Source organism: Eleutherodactylus coqui, chromosome 3 (assembly GCF_035609145.1).
Source record: "Eleutherodactylus coqui strain aEleCoq1 chromosome 3, aEleCoq1.hap1, whole genome shotgun sequence".
Lineage (NCBI taxonomy): Eukaryota > Metazoa > Chordata > Amphibia > Anura > Eleutherodactylidae > Eleutherodactylus > Eleutherodactylus coqui.
In genome coordinates this window covers 66,173,681-66,188,929 of record NC_089839.1, presented here as the reverse complement: position 1 = coordinate 66,188,929, position 15,249 = coordinate 66,173,681, and positions in this window count along the sequence as shown.

Sequence of the window (15,249 nt, the reverse complement as noted above, 5' to 3'; positions counted from 1 at the left end):
CCCACCGACCTTCCAACTGCCTCCGTCATAGAAGAATGTGACTCCATCCCTGTGTAAGTACAGAATCATTTAGAATGTGCTTATTGTATAAATACACCATATATTCCACTACATTACAGATATTTATAACTGTATTATATATGTAATCTTTACAGCACATGACATTATTAGTTCACGGTCCGTCATGGACGCCACACAATATAATGCTTTAGTTTGGTTTTCGGACATTGGGTTTCTCATCATGTATATTTTTCGCCAGCAGAAAAACCAGCAAACACAGAGAAAGATGGAGAAGATTCAGCAGGTGAATACAAGACGCATCCATTCGTTCTTTATGTTCTACAGTTTTTCCTCTGGGGTTCATGGACGACAGGCTTCGGCTATGTTCCCATTTGTGTTGTGGATTCTGCTTTTCTTCTGTGTTATAAGTACAGTAAGACCGAATCTTCTGGCCAAAATGTTCCATCTTACAACGGAGCTGTACGGCACTAAACAGACCCCATTGGCTATAATGAGTCTGTTCGGTTCTGTTATCCCGTCCAGCATTTTACTGGACATAAAGGTTCTGCATGGAGGACTTTTCTGTCCAACATTCCATGCATGATCTGCACCAGAGGCTCCGAATAGAACCTCTACCAGGTGGAGAAATTTGAGTACGAATATCCAGATGAGATGTAAGTAACCTTTTGTATGACCCCTGGATGATGTTTAGATTAATGGAAGGATATCACAAAAACAAAATGTAACAAGGTGCAACCAACCTATTACAAAAACCAGGATAATGGAGCCAAAAACAGGTCCATAAGGATGATCCCGGCGCACTTAAATGTGACAAACATATTAAATGTTATTAGAGTCATACAAAACTAACATGAAGAAGGTATTTCACACGTGTAGAACTGGAGCACCTCGGGCCCTCCAGTGAAACTAATTATAGGCGCCCACCCTACAGCTACACAGAGATAATAATACCTGATGATCTTCAAGTCCCCTTGTGGAATTATCCAAGATGATTGAAAAAAAAGGTTGAGGAAGGAAAAATACCTGATGATTACGGGGCCATCCTACAATCATTACTCAAAAACTACCAAAATAAAGATAAAAGAAGGTATACACAGGCACTCCAACCCACGTTTAGAAAATACATTTTAATAATCTAAGGTTAAAAGCTCCTTATGGAATATCTCGAATGATGACGTCACCACAGAACACCTTCAAGATTATGTATATCCCTTCTAATATACAATGTGTTCCTGAAATATGCATCTTATAGTAGAGAGACGATGTCCTAGAATGTCACAATCTTCTTTACTCTCTCCTAGGACCCAGGAGGAGGATGTGGAGGGCGTCTCAATGGATCTTCAGGATGAAATGCCGCAGCAAGAGCTAAAAAACTTCTTGGAAGGCATGTAAGTATCTGACTGCAGGACCAACGTGACAGTGACTGTTACCCCAATATCTGCTGGTATCTGGTGGCATGACCACCACACTAATCAGAAAACTAGACCTTAGGGTCAAGGGGCCATATATACCACAATACAAAGAGTAGGAATATAGAAGGAAATGCAATACAAATATCAGCAACCCAGCAGCCCCTATTATCAGGTTACTCACCTGCATTGCTCTCCTAGAAGTGGAGAGAAGCCAATAGCAACAGCCGCCCATTATAGACTAATAATACTAAATAATACTAAATAATACTTCATACAATCACTAGAATGTGTCATCTACAATATGATTGGTTATTGGAGAAAATATCTAGTGTTGTCTGTTTTAGATTTTTGTATATAAATATTGTATTTCTGCCTTTAAATGTCATATTTATAATTCTTTCTTCTTTCCCTTCTTACACAGGTGGCGCCAGACCATTGATTGGTTCCCTGTAGTTTATTATAGGTAATTATCTTCCAGCAGAATGACCCTTTTCCTCTACTGTTTTTGGAAATTGCTGCTTTTTGTTTGTTAATTCTCCTACTAAAAAAGGACAGTTCATTGGTAAATCTCCCATGTACCTCAAAATGGTGCTCGTAAAAATAATTTAATTATGCCACAAAAATAAGCCCTCATATGGTGCCACTGATGGCAAAATCACAAAGTTATAGCTATTAGAACGTGGAGATGCAAATATCAAAACTTGTTGCTTCCTTAAAGACCACAACAGACCAGGCCATAAGGGGTTAACCCGACCACCTATAGATTTCCCATTTTATACTTCTGGTTATTATATTATCCTTTGGTCCCATTAGCTGCTAGAACTAAATTTCCCTATATATGATATGTTGTTCAACAGAGATGAAGACGAGGACGGAGGTGACAAACCAACCGAACTTGTTAATGACATCAACATCAATGGATCTAATGACATCATTGTGTAAGTAAATCATCTTCAATGTGCTTATTGTATAAAGACACCATATATCACACTACATTACAGATAGTTAATAGATGATCTGCCGGGTCAGTACACGGGACACATTCATGGCAGGCGCTGATGTTCCTACATCTTATAGTAGAGAGACAATGTCCTAGATTGTCACCATCTTTCTTCTTTCCCTTCTTACACAGGTGGCGCCCGACTATTGATTGGTTCCCTGTAGTTTATTATAGGTAATTATCTTCCAGCAGAATGACCCTATTTCTCTACAGTTTTTCAAAATTGCTGTTTTTTTTTGTTAATTCTCTTCTTTAAAAAAAGACAGTTCATTGGTAAATCCCGCATGTACCTCAAAATGGTGCTCGTAAAAGTAATTTAATTATCCCACAAAAATAAGCCCTCATAGGGTGCCTATTAGAGATGAGCGAACGTGTTCGGCCCCGCCCCTTTTCGCCCGAACACCGAACTTTGCGAGGACTTCCGTGCTCGGGCGAAAAAAGTTCGGGGGTCGCCGTGGCAGCGCGGGGGGGGGTGCGGCGGGGAGTGGGGGGGAGAGGGAGAGAGAGAGGGCTCCCCCCTGTTCCCCACTGCTGCCGCCCGCGCCGCCGCGCCTCTCCCCGCCCCCCGGCGCCCCCCGAATCTTTACGCGCGAACACTGAAGTCCTCGGAAAAGCCAGTGTTCGGGTGCGTAAGTACTCGTTAAGAACACGTTCGCTCATCTCTAGTGCCTATTATAGCTATTAGAATGTGGGGATGCAAAAATATCAAAACACGTTGCAATCTTGAAGCTCACAACCCACCAGGACTTAAGAGGTTAACCCTTCCACCTATAGATTTCCCATTTTATACTTCCAGTTATCATATTATCCTCCGGTCCCATTATCTGCCAGAACTAAGTTTCTATACATGATATGTAGAGATGAGCGAGCATACTCGCTAAGGGCAATGGCCCGAGCGAGCATTGTCCTTAGCCAGTACCTGCCCGCTCGAGAGAAAAGGTTCGGCTGCCGGCGCGGGTGACAGGTGAGTTGCGGCAGTGAGCAGGAGGAGCGGGGGGGGGGGGGGGGGAGAGGGGGAGAGAGAGATCTCCCCTCCGTTCCTCCCTCCTCTCCCCCGCCGCTCCCTGCCAGCCGCCGGCAGCCGAACCTTTTCTCTCGCTCGAGCAATTGCCCGTAGCGAGTATGCTCGCTCATCACTAATGATATGTTGTTCAACAGAGATCAATATGAGGACAGAGATAAAGAACCGACAGAAATCATCAATGACACCATCAGCGGATCTGATGACATTATTGTGTAAGTACAGAATCATCTACAATGTGCTTATTATATATAGACACCATATATCACACTACATTATAGATAGTTAATAGATGATGTGTTGGGTTGGTACACGGGACACATTCATGGCAGGTGCTGATGTTCCTACATCTTATAGTAGAGAGACGATGTCCTAGATTGTCACCATCTTCTTTACTCTCTTACAGGATCCCAGAGGAGCAAGTGACTCCTGCACCTCTGCATGCTAAAGCATCTGATGGTCACATGACGCAGGCAGAAGTGGAGAGATTCATGGAGCGGGTGTAAGTATCTCACTGTAGGACCCCCGCAATACTGACTGTTACCCCAATATTTGGTTTTAATCATCCCAGACATGTCCACCACACTCCTCAGAAAATCACATCCCAGGGACAAGGGGCCGTATATAACACAATAATAAAAGAAGGAAATATAATACAAATATCACCGACCCGCAGCAGCCCCTATTATCAGGTTGCTCATCTGCATTGCTCTCCATGACAAGCAAATGATATAAAATAATCATTCATACAACCACCAGAAAATCTTGGCTGCAATCTGATTGTTTGTGGCATAAAATTCCTTTTTTTCAGTCTGTTCCTGATCTTTTTAAATAAATTCTCCTTTTCCTGACCATTTTCTAAGCTGTAAATGTCATATTTATATTTTTTCTCTTTCATTTCTTACACAGATGGAGAAATTCTATTAAGCTCCATTACGTCTTTTACCGGTAAGTATCTGATAGCATAATGACCCTATCTCTAGTGTTACATCTCAGGGTCTTCCCTACAGAGTTATATTGGAGTATTCCTGGTGTGAGCACTAATATGTCCTCATAAAGGACAATCATCCCCTATAAGTTATGGGAATACTTATAGACCCCAGAAGTTCACCCCCTGGTTATCTGGGACCAGCACAGTATATAGAGGATGTATTTGGTAGGTGTCCGTCTCTTCTATTATAACTGGTTCTTTATTGTCTCTTCCAGGCGCAAAAAATTTCGCTATAAGAAATACCATCCAAGGCTGGAGCCGATACCGTAAGTCTATAAAAATAGGAATATATTCGCACTGATACAGATAATGTTCTCTGATATACCTGTTATTGGAATTGTTGGTTTTTTTTTTTTTTGCTTCATTATTCTCCTAAAAAAAGAATGAAGGTTCCTCAATAAACCCCATGTACCCCGAAGTGGTGTCATTAAAATAAATTAATTTAGAAAAAAAAATAAGCCCTTATATGAATCCACTGGTGGCAAAATGTAACATTTATGATGAACTTGCAAATTAAAAAAAGTCTAAAATGAATTACTGCATCTTTTAAGCACAACACAGGCCAGTCCCTAAGGGGTTAACCATGCCACCTATAGATTTAGCTTTTTACACTTCCAGTTATATTATTGTCTGGTTCTATTAGCTGCTCGAACTAAATTTATCTATATGTTATGCGTTGTTCAATAGAGAGGAAGACGAGGATGAGGTGGAAGAACAACAACCCACCGGCCTTCCAACTGCCTTCGTCATAGAAGGATGTGACTCCATCCCTGTGTAAGTACAGGGTCATCTAGAATGTGCTTATTGTATAAATACACCATATATTCCACTACATTACAGATATATATAACTATATTATATATGTAATTATTACAGCACATGACATTATTAGTTCACGGTCCGTCATGGACGCCACACAATATAATGCTTTAGTTTGGTTTTCGGACATTTGGTTTCTCATCATATATATTTTCGCCAGCAGCCAAACCAGCAATAACAGGGGAAGATGGAGAAGATTCAGCAGGTGAATACAAGACGCATCCATTCATTCTTTATGTTCTACAGTTTTTCCTCTGGGGTTCATGGACGACAGGCTTCGGCTATATTCACATTTGTGTTGTGGATTCTGCTTTTCTTCTGTGTTATAAGAACAGTAAGACCGAATCTTCTGGCCAAAATGTTCCATCTAACAACGGAGCTGTACGGCACTAAACAGACCCCATTGGCTATAATGAGTCTGTTCGGTTCTGTTATCCCGTCCAGCATTTTACTGGACATAAAGGCTCTGCATGGAGGACTTTTCTGTCCAACATTCCATGCATGATCTGCACCGGAGGCTCCGAATAGAACCTCTACCACTGGTGTCAGCAAAGCCTGATTTCCTGCCCTAGATTTCCCCCTGTACCCTCACATTGGTTTGTTTTATTACCTCGAGTTGAAGTCTTATATATAACCCCTGCACTTCGGCTTTTGCACCCATCAGACCCCTCGCTTGACCCTCCATCCTCCAGTATAAAGCTGATTCCCCAGTCACTAATGTTCTCTAAGGATTTGTCTTCTCTTATGAAAGTCTCACACTTGTTTTCTTCTTTATTTAGAGCCTGCAGAAAGATGTTTACCTGCTGCTTCCCCAAGACATCTGATGACCATGGATGAAGACTCTGCTTTATCCAATCCCTTTCCCCACTCTATAAATCTTTCCCTTCCACAATCCCCCTCCTTTCCCCAACCCCATAACCCTCTCCCCAATCCCCTTCATTTCCCCACCCCCCTTTTTTTCCCTTACCCACACCCATCAGATAATCACGTGTGAGAGAAGGGACATTCGTGGCAATCAACCAATATTGAATAAATGCTCGTACAGTCATTGCAGTGCCTGGCATCATTATTTTGTGTTTCCTTCTTCATTTACATTCCTCAGAGAACAATCTTCCTGTTGCCTCCGCAGGACGGGGTTAGTAGGTGCAGACGCCAGCCCAGCTCCGGGGGTTACACCAACTTTGCCGCTCAGATGGACCACCTTTGTCCATGACATCTTCAGGCTTCTCTTCCGATCATCTGCTTCCTCTTTCTCCTTTAAGGCTTTTACCCACTAGCGTTTTTTTTAACGCTGCGATATCACTGTGTTTTTTCTCAATGGGACTTTCTAATGTTAAAATCCCATCGCACAAAAATTGCAAAAGCACAAACTTGCGATTTTTGTGCAATGCGATTTTACATTAGAAAGTCCCATTGAGAAAAACGCAACAATATCGCAGCATTTAAAAAGCCGCTAGTGCGTTAAAGCCCTAAGTCTGAGCACTTTGGTTTTTTGCATTGAGCTTGGTCTTGCCATAATTTCTCCAGAACATAACAACACTTGGTCATTGTGGTTCTCGATCAGATGGCCGCAGATCAGGAATGCATTGACACAAAAGTGACCTCTGATGAGACCCAGATGGAGGGTCGGGGTTCAGTGAAATATGAAGCAATGTCCCAATAGGGAACAGGGGGTACTGGAGTGACACGCTGTGAAAAATGAGGAGCTATAGGACTTTTGGCCATGGGCGAGTGAGATAAAGATCTCACAAAAAATCCACAATACAGCAACTGTATCAGTAAATTGTTTAGCTTAAACACATATCTCATAGTGAAGAGTTTTTTGCGCAGACTACCCCTTTAAAGTTTGGAGTCTAGTTAGATTAAAGGGGTTGTGCCAAGATAAGAGTTTTAGGATAGGTGATAAAAGACTGATTGTAGTGGTCAAACCGCTGAGGCCACCACCAATTTGGAGAACTGGGGTCCCCCTCTTCTGTCACTGTGGGAATGCTTCTTCCACCTACAGTGACATCACATTGAATGCAGCAATGGCAGCAAACGCTCATAGAGATGAATGGGAATGCACATACATGCAAAGCTTTTTGAAAAGAGTCAAGGTGGCTATGTGCATGCTGACTTTCCTGGTGAACATCTCAGGAATGTAGGGCCTGATGAGTAGGGCAAGAGGCTCCCCGGACTTCACATCACCTAAATTGTAAGCACCATAACTTACTTTATGATGCTTATAGTTGATGACAGGTTCCCTTTAAGAGTCATCAAAAGAGAATGGAGGGAAAAACAGACTCCAGACTCCTCTGCCTTGATGGCCAAAATCCAGCACTTTAATAACAGCCCATTTTGATCTTTGCTGTAGAGCTCTATCTGTTCTATGTCTGACAATACTAATTATGGATCAAGTTCTGCACTATACATTTAATAACAAATTTATGGCAAGACTCCCATTCATTATACATATTGGTAAATACATTCCCACAACAGGGACTAACACTGATTCACATTCTGCAGAAATTTTGTATTTTAGAAACAGTCATTGGAAATCACCAATTTCTGACCACTAGGTGGCGCACACACTCTATACATGATTTTTAGCTCTCTGGATTTGTTTGTTTGCTTTTCCAAATAAATGAAACATTTTTTTACAATTTTGGAGTTTTCTCCGTATATGGAAAAGAGAGGTCTTATGGGCCCCCTAAGGCTCCTGGGCCCAGGTGCAACCGCATCCCCTGCATCCCCTATAGTTATGTTAGTGAGTAGGGGTCTGTACAGTATTACTGATCAGGGGGATCAGCACACTTGGTGGGGATCAGCACACAGCAAATTGTTAAGAGCTGAGCCCATCTCTGACTCACACCCCTCAGTAGACAAGTAGTTCACCTGCTATCCAGGACCTGAGCGGGGCGAGTCTGCACTGATTTCAGGATAGATGCTCTAGAGATGTCTTCTCCTTTCACGACTGACTCTTCAGAAGAGATCAGCTCATCCCTGCACATGACTAAAGGCATGTCCATCTTCCTGGATGTAAGTATGAATGGCGTTCTGTGTCCGAATCCTCATTTATCTAGAAGAAACCGAAATGCAAGGAATTGACCATTTCTTGGTAATAATACGCCTTTTATCTACAGGAGTTACAGCAAGGTGATATTCCAGGATCTCGTGGAGCGAAGTCCTCACTTACTAATAGGAAGGAATAATTGATCTAGATAGATCTGAGATAGATAGATAGATAGATAGAGAGAGAGAGAGAGAGAGAGAGATAGGAGATAGATAGATAGATAGATAGATAGATAGATAGATAGATAGATAGATAGATAGATAGATAGATAGATAGATAGATAGATAGATATGAGATAGATAGATAGATAGATAGATAGATAGATAGATAGATAGATAGATAGTCATCTCTGATATAACAAGTTCCTAATCTCATTTATACATGACTACCTTGCTTATTATGTCACTGACGTCAGGTCAAATAACTATATGGAAGAAATATATTTATCATGTCTCTAGGCAAACACCCCAAAACAGCTGTCTCTCCGTGGTTTTCTGGCTTGCTTTCCTATTTACAATCATTGTTTTAAAGCCTTGTTTAAAGAATCGTATATTGCTTTGAAGGAATCAGCTAGGAGAAGAATTAGGTCTATACAGGTGTAATGCCATCATGTGCATTTATGGCATTTCCACAGCACAACTAGTTTGCTTACTCTGTAACAACCATAGTCTTCAATTGAAGGGGCTGCACACAATCAGCTGAAAATGACAAATAAGGGTAATTGGCCAACCATTCATCTTATAGGTAGGTGTCCCAGAGTTGTGATCTGCATAATTATATAGTATGTAAGGCTGAAAAAAGACATATGTCCAACCAGTTCAGCCTATCCCCCCCCCCCCCTCACTCAAGAAAGGCATCCATTCCTATTTAGTATGTAATGGTGACATGTATTTCCTCTGCCCATGTGCATAACTTTACATTTATTAGTGTTAAATCTCATCTGCCACTTTTCAGCCTAAACCCCCAACTTATCCAGATCCTCTTGCAATCTCCTTGCATCCTTTCTAGTGTTTATTTCTTTACATTGTTTTGTGTCATCTGCAAATATTGCTATTTTACTGCACAATCTTTCTACCAAGTCATTAGTAAATATATTAAAAAGAATAGGGACCAAAACCAACCCCTGTGGGGTATTATTGTATCTTGATGCCACCAGGAAGACCTGGTGGAGCCAAGATAGACAGGGGGAGTGACGCCCCCTGTATGTGATAGACTACACACCTGGTTCGCCTGTAGGTCCTGGAAGCCCACTAAGGATTCGCAGCTGGAAGGGGCTTTCCTGGCGGTGGACCACAAGCTCTCTAAATCATAAAAGTTTTAGGCCTCATGCCCACGGTCGAGTTGGCTTCCGACTGCAAAATTTCACAGCGGAAACAGACCCGGCACCCCCTAGAAACCCTGTACTCACCTGTCTGGATCCGCGGAGAGAGTCTCGGACGTCTCACATGCGCAGTGCAGGAAATGATGCTGCCGTTGCGACGGCAATAATGCAGATCCACAGCGACTCGCCGCTGGACGGATAGCTTCCATTGACTGCAATGGAAGTTGTCCATGCAATTTTCCACACAGAATAGAACATGCTGAGATTCTGCCCCGTGAGCACAAAATCACAGTTGATTTCCACTCATGGGCAGGAAAGAATCCTTTAACATGGCATGTCTATTGATGGACATTGCTGCGGAATTTGCTGTGTGCATCTGGCCGCATATTCTGTAGCGATAATCCGTCCGTGGGCATTGGGTCTTGAGGATATTCTAGCTCCATATCTTCTGCAATATTGTAACCATATAAATAAATCCAATCCTTTTCAGAAAGGAGCTTTATCAACTCATTTAACTCTCACTCCCAAAGAGGGGATAGTTATTATCCTTTGTGGTAGTTATAGGCCTATCTCACTGATTAATAATGATATTAACTCTTTAATGACTGGGCTTTTATCCGGGCTGATAGGAAAAAATTACGACACAGGATTAAAGCCTCTGCTCCTGCAATTAAGTAGGGGCAGGTTGAGTCCTCGGCTGTTAGACATAGCTGAGGACCTGGAGGAGAAGATAGAAGACATTTTTAACCACTTCGTCCATCTCCTTTCCATGCTACATAGCTTTCAATGAGCACTATGTACTAAAAAGTGAAAGCTGAAGTGTTAGTTCTGCTTTGCGACCCATGTGACTGCAGGGTGCCCTCTGCCACAGCAAAGCTGCAGGGTCCTAAGAGACCCTGATCAGCTCTGTTACTGACTGATGTCACTACAGGGGAATGTTTTCACCTGTAACTCCCATAAATGCTGCAGCTGCAATGGAAAACTGTGAAATAAAAATAAAAAAATAAAAAAGACTATGTCATTGACCCCCAGAGGTCCTATATGATGTCATGGGAGATTTAGATGTTAAAAAAATAGTTAAAATATATATTTTTTTTAAAAAAGACCCACCGCCGATGCCAAGCAAAACCGTCACCATATGTGCCCTCCATATGTGTAATCCATAACAACGCAAATTATGTATCAAAGCATCTGAAGCAAAATGAGGAACCCATTCTTGTACTTTCTTATATTGTGTATATATAATAATATTACAAAAAAACAACTATACATTAAAAAAATCTTTTTTTTAGCTTTTTACCCCTAATAAAACTAAAAAATTGATTTTGCTTGCCAAGGTAAAGGCTTCAGAGTTGAATATATGACTGTAATCAAGCCCAAGTAACTGGGAGGAATCAGTCTCCCACATTTTGAATTATATAAGAATGCTATACATATAAATCACATGATTGACTTAGCCCACTCTTCAGATAGTAAATAATGGGTTGACCTGAAACGTTATCCTTTAAGTGTGAATATCAACAAATTAATATGACTTACTCCTATTACAGTGAAATTTGACAACCCGATAATGAGTTTGACCATCAGAGTTTTAAAGAAAAACTTAAATTGATACTAGCAATAAATGGGTAAACTCCTTTTTAGTTCTAAATCCCTAGCAAACCATCACAGCGTTGTGCCAGGCAGTATGGGCATCCGCATAATGGCCACAGGACTGGAAAAGATCTGCCTTCATCCCTCTACCGTAGAAATGCGACTCCCAGAATTGCTCCAACTCCCGATCAATAGCCCTCATTCCGCATGCAAGCAAGATCCTTCTCAAAATTATACAGGAAAGACTGAGATCAGTAGATGAAGTGGCACTCCCTGATGTGCAGGCAGGATTCCGGCGAGGACACAACTGTGATGGCACCATGGAAAAAGCTTAAGAATACAAAAAGAATATCTACATGTGCTCCATCAACTACATCAAGGCCTTTGACTACGTTGACTATGACAAGCTATGGCACACTCTACAAGAGCTGGGCGTATCGGCACATCTAGTCAAGCTAATAAATCACTTTATATTAATCAAGAAGCCACTGTGAGAACACAGATGGGGACACAGATTGGTTTGGGATCGGCAAAGGTGTCTGACAGTGTTGCATCCTCTCACCCTTTTTGTTTAACCTATATGTAGAAGTGATCATGCGGAAAATGAACCTAGACAAATTGGAAACTGGAGTGAGAATAGGTGGCAGAAACATCAACAATCTCCATTATGCAGATGATACAACTCTGCTTGCAGAAACAGAGCCAGGTCTGAAGCAGCTGATATGTAAGATTAAAAAGTGAAAACATGGGCCTCTACCTGAATTTAAAGAAGACTAAAATTATGACAACTGCAAAAAATGGCCAAGTTCAAACCAAAATCGACAACGAGGCTGTAGAATGCATGCAAGACTTCATCATCCTTGATTTGAAAATTGACCAGGCTGGAGAATCTATGCCAGAGATAAAACATAGGATAGCATTGAGGCGAAGCGCGATGCTAAATATGGACAAAATCTAGAAAGGTAGGGCTATCAGCATTGCAACTAAATGCAGGATAGTGTAAACCATTGTTCTCCCCATAGCCATGTATGGATGTGAAAGCTGGCCTGCGAAAAATGCTGATAGAAGGAGGATTAATGCATTCAAGCTATGATGCTGGCGAAAGCTGCTGCGTATGCCCTGGACGGCAAGAGTAACAGAGAAGTCCTGAATTGTATAAGACCCCATATATCACTAGAAGCGAAAATGACCAGACTCCGACTCACGGATTTTGACCAAGTAATGTGAGCAGAGTCACTAGAAAAATCTATAATGCTTGGACAGATCAGTGGCAAAAGAAGGCCTAAGTATGGCAAGAAGGCAAAAGAAGTGGCCAAAGGACATGATGGTTGATAATATGTAAGCTGATACTGGTGTGGATATCAACCAATGGAAAGAAGCAGTGCAAAACCGAAAAACATGGAGGGAGCTCGCCTTTAGGGTCACTGAGGGTCGTTAACAACTAAACAGCTAAAAACAACAAATTCAAAACTCTCAAATGCTAAATCTCATTATGTCATACTGGCCTCTTTACAAGCTTAATACTTATTGGTGATCAATACCCCAGGACTCCCTGTCTAGCAATCACAGTCCAATCACCACAAAGCAAATCAAAATGGAAAAAAAACAAAAACAGAGAGAAAGTAGTGTAGCCACTAGCCCTAATGGTGGACTAGCAGCTTCAGGTAGTGCCATGCAGACCCTTGGGCAAGAATTGATCTTTTGCTGTAGGTAAATCCTACATTTGATGCAGATATCCAGATTTGTATATTTAAACATAGGGTGGGATAAGCTCTTTATTACCTATACCCTGGTTTTGATATTAGTTCTCTAATGATTTACGTTCCTGATGAACTGCGTGATCAGGGAAACGCGTGGAACAACTATATTAAAGAAACATAATCAATGTATCGAAGAAATTAAGCAAACATAGCCTTATCTTTGGTGTCCTTTACGTAGAGGCTGGATATATTGAGTCTGTATCCTGCCCCAGCAATTACTATTGATAACTTAGGGCTATTAAGTTATTTTGAGTGCGGCTTCTATCGCTAATATTCTGAGATGTTCTAGTGTGATCCAATACATCTGGGGTCAATGATGTAATACTAATATGAATGTTGTATTTAAGTAAACAGACTAGAGGCATAAAGCTGACCCACCATCTTCTATTTGAATTTCCCTCTGTATGTATGAAGGGACAGATAGACTTACTTGATACAGCCTTAGCGCTAATGCCCACAGAAGGATTATTGCTGCGGAATTCACGGATAGACACCCACCGCGAATTCCGCAGCAATATCAGTCCATAGACATGCTGTGGTAAATGATTCTCCCATTCCAACGGGAAATCAACTACAATTTTCTGCTTGCGTGGAAGAATCGCAGCATGTTGAATTCTATGCCGTAAATCTCGCGGACAGCTTCCATTGCTGTCAATGGAAGCTGTCTGTGTGAGCACAGCGGAAGTACCGTGAGAATCTGCGCCGTCACGTCATGCTCTGCGCTGCACGTGTGCGCCGACTTGCCGGGCAAGACGCTCGCAGCAGATCCGGAGAGGTAAGTATAGGGTCTCTGGGGGCGCCGGGTCTGATTCCGCTGCAATATTTTGCAGGCAGAATCCGACCTGGCCGTGGGCATGATCCTAAGGCCTCATGTCCACGGGGAAAATCAGGCCCGCTCCGGATTCTCCATGGAGAGTCTGCAGTGGGTCCCTCCGGCCCCGCGGACATGAGGCATAAAAATAAGAATAAATCAGAATAAACTTACCTCCCGCCCACTCCGGATCCTTCCTTCGCTGCGGCGTCATCTTCTCTGCGTCGCGGCCGGATCTTTTTTCTTCGGCCAGGCGGATGCACAGGATGACGTCGGTGACGTGCCCCGCGCATGCGCCGGCCCGAAGAAAAAGATCCGGCCGCGATGGAGAGAAGATGGCGCCGCGGCGAAGAGAAGAACCGGAGCGGGTGAGTAAATTCTGATTTTTGTCTCCTGCGGATCCGGACGGCTTCCATAGGCTTCAATAGAAGCTTGCGAGAGCCGTCCCCGCGGGAGACCCGCGGGAGACCCGCACGAAAATGGAGCATGGTCCAGATTTTTCCATGCTCCATTTTTTTTAAAATCACTTTTATTGACCATCCGCAGGTATTTATCTACCCGCGGGTGGTCAATGCATCTCTATGGGATGCGGATCCGCGGGCAGGAGAAGAGTTAAAATCCGCTGCGGATTTTAATTCTTCTTTTGCCCGTGGACATGAGGCCTAAGTCTGTTTCTCTAGAGTAGAAATTATCCCTGCAATATGGAGACTGGTCACTACAAATCCATCAAAAGTATATATGTGTTCGTTCTTAGTCCTGGAATTTTAACAATTTATTGCTAAAAGTTATGTTTTAAATATAAGGGATGTTTATTTGTGAAAGAATTTTTGGGCTACTTTAGATCCCTCTACCAGGGGGAATTCTTTTGAGAAAACTAGAAGTCTACAAGATGGAAGCTTTGAGAAATACCAAGATACTTGGAACATGTGGCTTGAATTTCAGAACAAATACCAGATTTCTGCGCAGTAAATTAAGATAATACAATGTATTTTTCCTCTAATATTCAACACAAAATCTCTCTTTTTAGTTTCTAATCGTGAAATTTTCTTTTCTCGTATATTGGCACAGCAGAATTATCAATTACTTTGGTTCATCCTGTTTGAATAACTGATTACTGTATTTTTTGCTCTATAAAACGCACTTTTCTAACCCCCCTAGAGGGAAAAAAGTCAGTGCATCTTATGGAGCAATTGTGCCGTTTGTTTGCACGATTGTGCAAACAATCAGGCAAAGAAACTCGCAATCAGTTAGGAGAGCAGTTCTATTCCCTTTGCACTGGCAATGATTGGTGGTAAGCACCGGCAGGTACTGCTGCTGCTCCCCCACCTCCACCAATTGGCTTCTTCTCTACCTTCTGCCGTACGCAAGCACCGCTGTGACATGGAGCTCTGGTGCTTCAGAGGTCTGCTGCTCCTTCTGCTCCGTCACCCGGTACTATCCCCTGCAAT